At 46.0% G+C, this 6,576-nt stretch overlaps 1 long non-coding RNA gene across 1 annotated transcript; it reads left to right on the top strand.

The window, feature by feature from the left end:
* The first annotated feature begins 569 nt into the window (after positions 1–569).
* On the top strand, positions 570–6,152 carry LOC140633050 (uncharacterized). Its single transcript, XR_012030693.1, has 3 exons — positions 570–668; positions 4,376–4,434; positions 5,026–6,152. It is a non-coding gene; the product is annotated as an uncharacterized lncRNA (long non-coding RNA).
* Positions 6,153–6,576: the final 424 nt, after the last annotated feature.

Genomic DNA, 6,576 nt, shown 5'->3' with positions numbered 1-6,576 from the left:
TGACTTGTTCCAGAGGCTTCACTTCTCATTATGCCTCATGTTTAACTTTATATCCATTTGAGAAGTCCTGAATCAAAGACCCAGGGACCATTATGACTGGACGGTTATGGAACATAAATACTTCTTAGTCCATTATCCTTATTTTGTTTTTTTCTAAATAATTGGCCAAATAATGTAAAAACATATTGTTATGGTAAAAAAACGTCTAATAATACAGATGAAGCAAATAGCTTTATTTTAAAGAATGGGAAATGAGTCCAAGAATCCCTATCTTGCAAAGAAAGATCTTAGGACAATAGTGAACATTTCTCTTAGCACCACCCATATCCAGCCACAATGGTTAGCTATTACTTTCATTATTTTTAAATTTATTCTTCATTTCAACCCTATGAGATAGGTACCCATATTATCCTTGTTTGACAGTTAAGACAGTCATGGCCCAGAGAAGTTAAGAAAAGTGTCCAAGATTATGTAGCTAGCAAGGGCAGAACCACGATATGAATTCAGGCAGTCTGGCTTTAGAGCCCATTCTCTCATTCCTGGTAACAATCTAGATAATTCTATCTAAAAGACAGGGAAACAATTGATCCCAGGAATCTGAAGAGAAAAGCCATCTGAGCTTCCACGGGAGCTGTCCGTGGTCCTGAAACCTACAAGGAAACTAACAGGTATGGGAGGAATCTTTTTCATCTTCTGTTCACTATCCTGACCTCTTTTCACTATCCTGGTCACTTTCTCTTGCCCTCTGACTCATCCCACACCCTCAATGTTCAGGCAACTCTTGATTACACCCACTTGGTTTAACTTGACATTCATTCCTTTGCTTATAAGCTGCCCCAGTTGAACTTTGGACAAATAGTATTCTCAAGCCACAACAGTTTTTGATTTTTTTCTCTTGACCAAATCTGTGTTTATCCTTGGGCTTTAGGGAGGAAAACATAGTTCCTGCCCTCAAGGAGCTGTAGGCAATCTAGGGATATAATATATACAAGATATACATTAGGTAAGGGCTAAACATGCTAAAGTGGCAGACATGACCCTACAGGATCTCCTTTAACAAAACCTTTTGTCTCTATGATTACTTTCCACCTAGAGTCTCTGAACACAGGATGCATCTCTTACCACTGGACCTTTTCACATACTGCTCTTTGACTGGCATAATTTCCCACATGTTTGCTGAGCTCAAGTCCTATTTCTTCCAGGAAGCTTCCTGTCATCCCTATTACTATCACCACCTCCCCCAGACTAAGTTTATCTTAAACTTTTGAGGCTTTTGATGGCAAAACTAACAATAATGGGAACATTAAAAAGCAATAAAGTATAGCGATATTCCATGTTAACACTCCAGTCCTTTAGATTCACTCTGGCGAAGAGAAGGAGCCCTAGGCTTAGAATGAAGAGAACTAAGATCTTTCCTGGGATTTCTCAAATAGGGGAGGAAGTTCAGGGTAAGTGATTTAAGAATTCACTCTTTCCACAAACATGCCTAGAGTATCTACCATGAGCCAAGAACTGGAGCAGATCCAGTGTAGGGATGGAGTGGATGCAGAGGGGAATCAGACCTGAATGGTAGGAGAGGATGGATGGCATCCATGGTAGGCAGGTAGGGAGGCCTGGACAGCTCAGAGGAAGGAGAGCCCTTCCAAAGCTGAGGGCACTAGGGAGTCTTCCTATGAGAAGGAGAATTTGAGTGGGTCAATGAAGAATATAAGATGGTATTGGATGCAGAGATCATTTTAGAGAGAGTAAAAGTCCTAGTTCTAGTGCTTGAGAGTCCGTGATTCTAGGCCCTGGGTTTTGTAATTCTGGATTCCATGGCTCTGGATTCTGTGACTTTAGATTCTAAATTTCTGGTTTAGAATTCTGTGACTCTGGGATGTCTATCTCTAGGTTCTCTGGTTCTAGATTTTATCTGTATCTGTAGCTCTGGGATCTAGGATTCTACAATCTTGATTCTGGGTCATATAATTCTGGATTCTGGGTTCTGGGCTTTATGGTTCTGAGTATTGTCATGATTATTCTTCTTTAAACCCAAAAGCATGTGTTGGAGAAGAGGAGGTCCTGACATCCTTCCAGCTCCTCGGAAGAATGTTGTCTCCCTCTCCCCGCCAAAAGACAACTGATGAAACAAAGCCCCTCCTTCCCACTTTGTCTACAGTCTTCCTCCCAGTTTCTCTGGCCTAATGAGGTGCCCCATGTAGATTAAGGGACAAGCTGAGAAAGGTGTGGATAGAAGGGCCAGTCTACCCTTTCAGCAGGGCTAAAAATAAGTGTTTCTAGGCTCTGCCCTTTCCTAAGTGATGGATGGCCTGGACAGGGCTCTGCTCTCGGTAAAGAGGTCCTGAGTCCTGAAATAACCTGAGGACTTACTCCTTAGTGAAGAAGGAGAATGAGGTAGTGTGATTTAAGGGACCCTTTAAGGCACTGCACACTGTCAGGGAGTTGTCCTTTTGGATTAAGCATTGCCCTACCCTGGTGTCATCCTTCAGGCTGCTTTCCCCGCTTCTGCTAATGAAGGCCACTGATACTCCTGCCTACCCACTTTGTTCCATCTGAGACAAACCTAACAGGGACAGGAAGGAGTGAATTTAGTGAAACTCCTCCCCCTAACACACACACACACACACACACACACACACACACACACACACATGTGACACGGCCATCTTTCTCTGGGTCCCCAAAATTCCGGGTTCTCATGAGGGTGGCTTGACCTGAAGTGTGACTGGGGTTGTCCCCAAAGGTGTGAGTGGTGATCTTGAGATGGCATAGCTCTTCCAGAACATGTGGGTGACTGTCTCAGCAGTCTGCCATCCCCCCTGCCAAGCTGGCGGTAGTCTTACCCTATCTCTGGGCTGGTACCCCCACCTCAGGGAGCTTTCTGCCAAAGGGGTTCGGGACAGAGAGCTCACTCTTCTTTATTTGGTTTTTAGATTGTGGAACCAAAAAAAATTACATTTAAACTGTTTGCAGGGAGGTAATTTTTCCTAATCACTCACCCTGCTGCACACATCTCCACAACTTGATTACTTCTAATTAGATTAATTAGATGGAGAATAATTTCTTTTCTCTGGGAATATGAATGGAACAGCCCCAATGTCCCAGAGCCCAGAGTGGAGCCTGCTCAGATAAGATGTCTGTCCTCTGAGTGGTGGAGGGACTTGCCCAAGGTCACACCATAAGCCAGTTGAACCCCAATCTGTCTGATTCTGGAACCTTAACTCTTAACCATCACACTATTGGTCTTACCTGGACCATCTGCCCTTTCTTCCTTCCTGGGTGTGGGATCAGCGGACTGTACCCTCCCCAGCATCACGGGACCCAGGGAAGGCTCAGGAGCTGGGGTCAGGCTGTGGCTCACTGCACTGGCCTCCTGGATAAGCCCTTCCTCACATCCCTCTCTGAGGGTGGGTCTTGTCTATGCCCTAAATCACTGAGTCCCTTTCACCATAAACGAGGATGGGGAATGATCCTGGGAAACCAGAGAAGGCAAAATGCCAGGGCAATTGCAAGAGTGCTGTGCAGTTGCTGGCTAAGGAACTGAGAGACGCTGGGAGTCACCTGGCCCTTGCCACGACTCACCCTAGGCACCCGTGATCTGCATCTAGGCATGTTGGTCACCAGCTGAGCTATGTAAACTGCTGCCTGCAGAGCTCGGCTGGCTGGCCCCCTACTGTGCTATAGATGAGGCCACTTGGTCCCACTCGCAGGCTCAATGTCCAAGTCCTGGAGAGGCCCTGACCTGTAGCAGGAGAGGATGGGGGTCAGGTGCATCCCTGGGGCTCAGCACCAAGTCCTGTACTCCATGCCAGGCACCGTACACACACTCACTGATGCCCCCCACCCCCATAGGCTCTGTGTCCTGCAAATACTTAATGAATCCCACTCTGTGTGGCCCTGCTGAGACAAGCACCCACATGCTCTCAAAGAGTCTTGCTATCCTGAGATCACCATCCTCACCCTCAAGGACCAACAGCTTCCTGCCTCTTGAACACAGTCATGCTCATGTGTATCCACACTCTGACACTAGTACACACATCTTTGTCAGTGACCTGCACATGTGTACCTTGACACTGTCACATACCCACAATTTAAGACAGCCACACACACATGTAATAAAGCCCACATACACACACAGGAGACAGGCATGTGTGTGTGTGCACATGTGCGCGCGTGCACACACACACATCTCACACAGATGCACTGACACTCAGGAGCCTTGCATGCTAATCCTAACACCACCCAGATGTGTAAGCTCCTGCCACCTTCACTTTCCTCATCTGAATATGAGTTAGACTCAGTTTCTTGGGGACCCTTCTGGCTATGGCATCCTGGGTTTTTTTTTTTCTTTAATTTCTCTCTTTCTCTGACCCAGGGGCAGCACAGAGTGGCGTCACAAGCTGTCAGTAATGATTAGCCTTCATCAACAAACAGGTGACTCACCCTAGTAGCCCCAGGACAGAGCTTGATATGGAGTCTGGGCCTATGAACACAGGGATTTACTGCCCCTGCATGCACACACACAGATGCACAGGCACACTCTGCTCTCACGCTGGGACACATCTGTAGGAAAAGTCATTACCAGCTCGAAGTGATGGGATTTATGATCCAGAGCCAGTCCTGGGGCCAGGCCTGGCCCTCCCACCACCTGGGATCAGTGACCACCGTCTGTTCCTTTACTATTTCTCTGAAACATTTGATGGTGAGGGGGACCAGACCCAGAAGGCAAGAGAAAAATATCTGGAACCAGAAGCCTAAAGACAGATTAATCATGTCCTGTGGCTACAGACAGGTCCTGGAGACAGTTTGGAGAAAGGGTACAGCCAGGGGGCCTGGAGTCCCTGCTGGCTCACAGACTGGAGAGCCCACAGAGGGGTGACAGTGAGAAGCAGGGTGGTCCTTGGGTGCCCTGAGAGTGAGCACCCCCTTAAAAGTTTGTACTGTCCCCAGGTGCCTCCCTGGCCTGGCCCTGGTCCTACCAAGGGACCCTGCCTTGCTAATTGTGTTCCCCCCCTTCTCTCGCAGCAGTGGCCACCTGAGCTCCGCCTGAATGACCAGACAGCTACAGGTTCCAGGGCCAATCCTGTCCCAGCTGAGAGGGTTTAAGGAGTTTCGAGCATTTTTCCAAAAGGACACCAAAAATGGTCAATAGGTGATGCTCAACAGAAGATGCTCAACATCAGTTACCATTGGTGAAGGAAAAGAAAATTGAAACCATGTGAGATAGCACCTCACACTTGTCAGAATGGTTAGTAGCAAAAAGATAAGAAATAACAAATGTGTTGGGGAGGACGTGGAGGAAAGGGAGCCCTCGACACTGTTGGTGGGAATGCAAATGAGCCCAACCACTATGGAAAACAATATGGAGTTTTCTCAAAAAAAAAAAAAAAAAAAAGTAAAAATAGATCTACAATACATATGATCCAGTAATTCCACTTCTGGGAATGTACCCAAAGGGAAAGAAAACAGGAATTCGACGAGATATATGCGCCCCATGCTTATTGCAGCATTATTCACAATAGCCGAGATATGGAAGCTGCCCAAATGCCCATCGGTGGATGAATGGCTAAAAAAGATGTGGTACATAAGCACAATGGAATATTAATCAACCATGAGAAAGGAGACCGTTCGGCCACTTGCGACCAAATGGATGGACCTTGCACACATTATGCCAAGTGAGATAAGCCAGACAGGGAAAGACAAGTTGTGAATAATATCACTTATATTTGAAACCAAAAAAAAAAAAAAAAAAAAGAAAGAAAAAAATCAAACATATGAAAACAAGAACAAGAACAGCGAGTGAAATGGTGGTTCCTCAGGGTTGGGGGTGGGGGTGCAGTGTTGATGGTGTTTACGGTTACAAAATTGTAATGAGTTACTGAAATACGTAGGTGTTTGAGCACAGCAATACTGTACTGTAAGTATGACATGTGATAAAATATCATTACGATGGCAACCATATTATAATGTATAAATGTATCAAAGTAACAAGAAGTACACCTTAAATTTATGTAATATCACATGTCAAATTTATCCAATTAAAAAAATGCAAACTAAAAAAACCCCCACCTTATTCATGTAGAGTCTTTCCTGTCACCTGGAGTATGATATGAGAGTTCTATATGTATTAGCTGACCAAATGAAGGAGTGAATTAATGGATAACAAATGAATAAAACCCAATTATTTAATAATTAATTGGGTTTTTAACAAATGAATAAAACCCAATTATTTAATAATTAAAAAAGAGAGTTCCAGGGGTAGTTAATGGGATTGGGGGTGAAGCTTGCAGTCTGGCCTGGGTTTGAGTCCCAGGCACTGACTCACTGTGGGACCTGAGCCACCTCTCCTGTCTCTGGGCCCCAGGTCCTCATCCTCCCAACAGGGCAAGGAGCCTGCCCGGACCCCACGTGGGCTGACCAGGCCCAGGGGCATCTGCAGGTGCTCGGTGGGTGTTTATTCTCATCCCCTCTGGGGCTCCCGCAGTGCCTGGCTCCAAGCCAGCACCCCATAAATATTGATTAACCCGGAGAGAGAATGAGATGAGCTCATGCGTGGGTCTGGGCCTCGCAGTGCAA

Source organism: Canis lupus, chromosome 5, assembly GCF_048164855.1.
Source record: "Canis lupus baileyi chromosome 5, mCanLup2.hap1, whole genome shotgun sequence".
Classification (NCBI taxonomy): Eukaryota; Metazoa; Chordata; class Mammalia; order Carnivora; family Canidae; genus Canis; species Canis lupus.
This window is presented reverse-complemented; position numbering and strand designations above follow the sequence as displayed.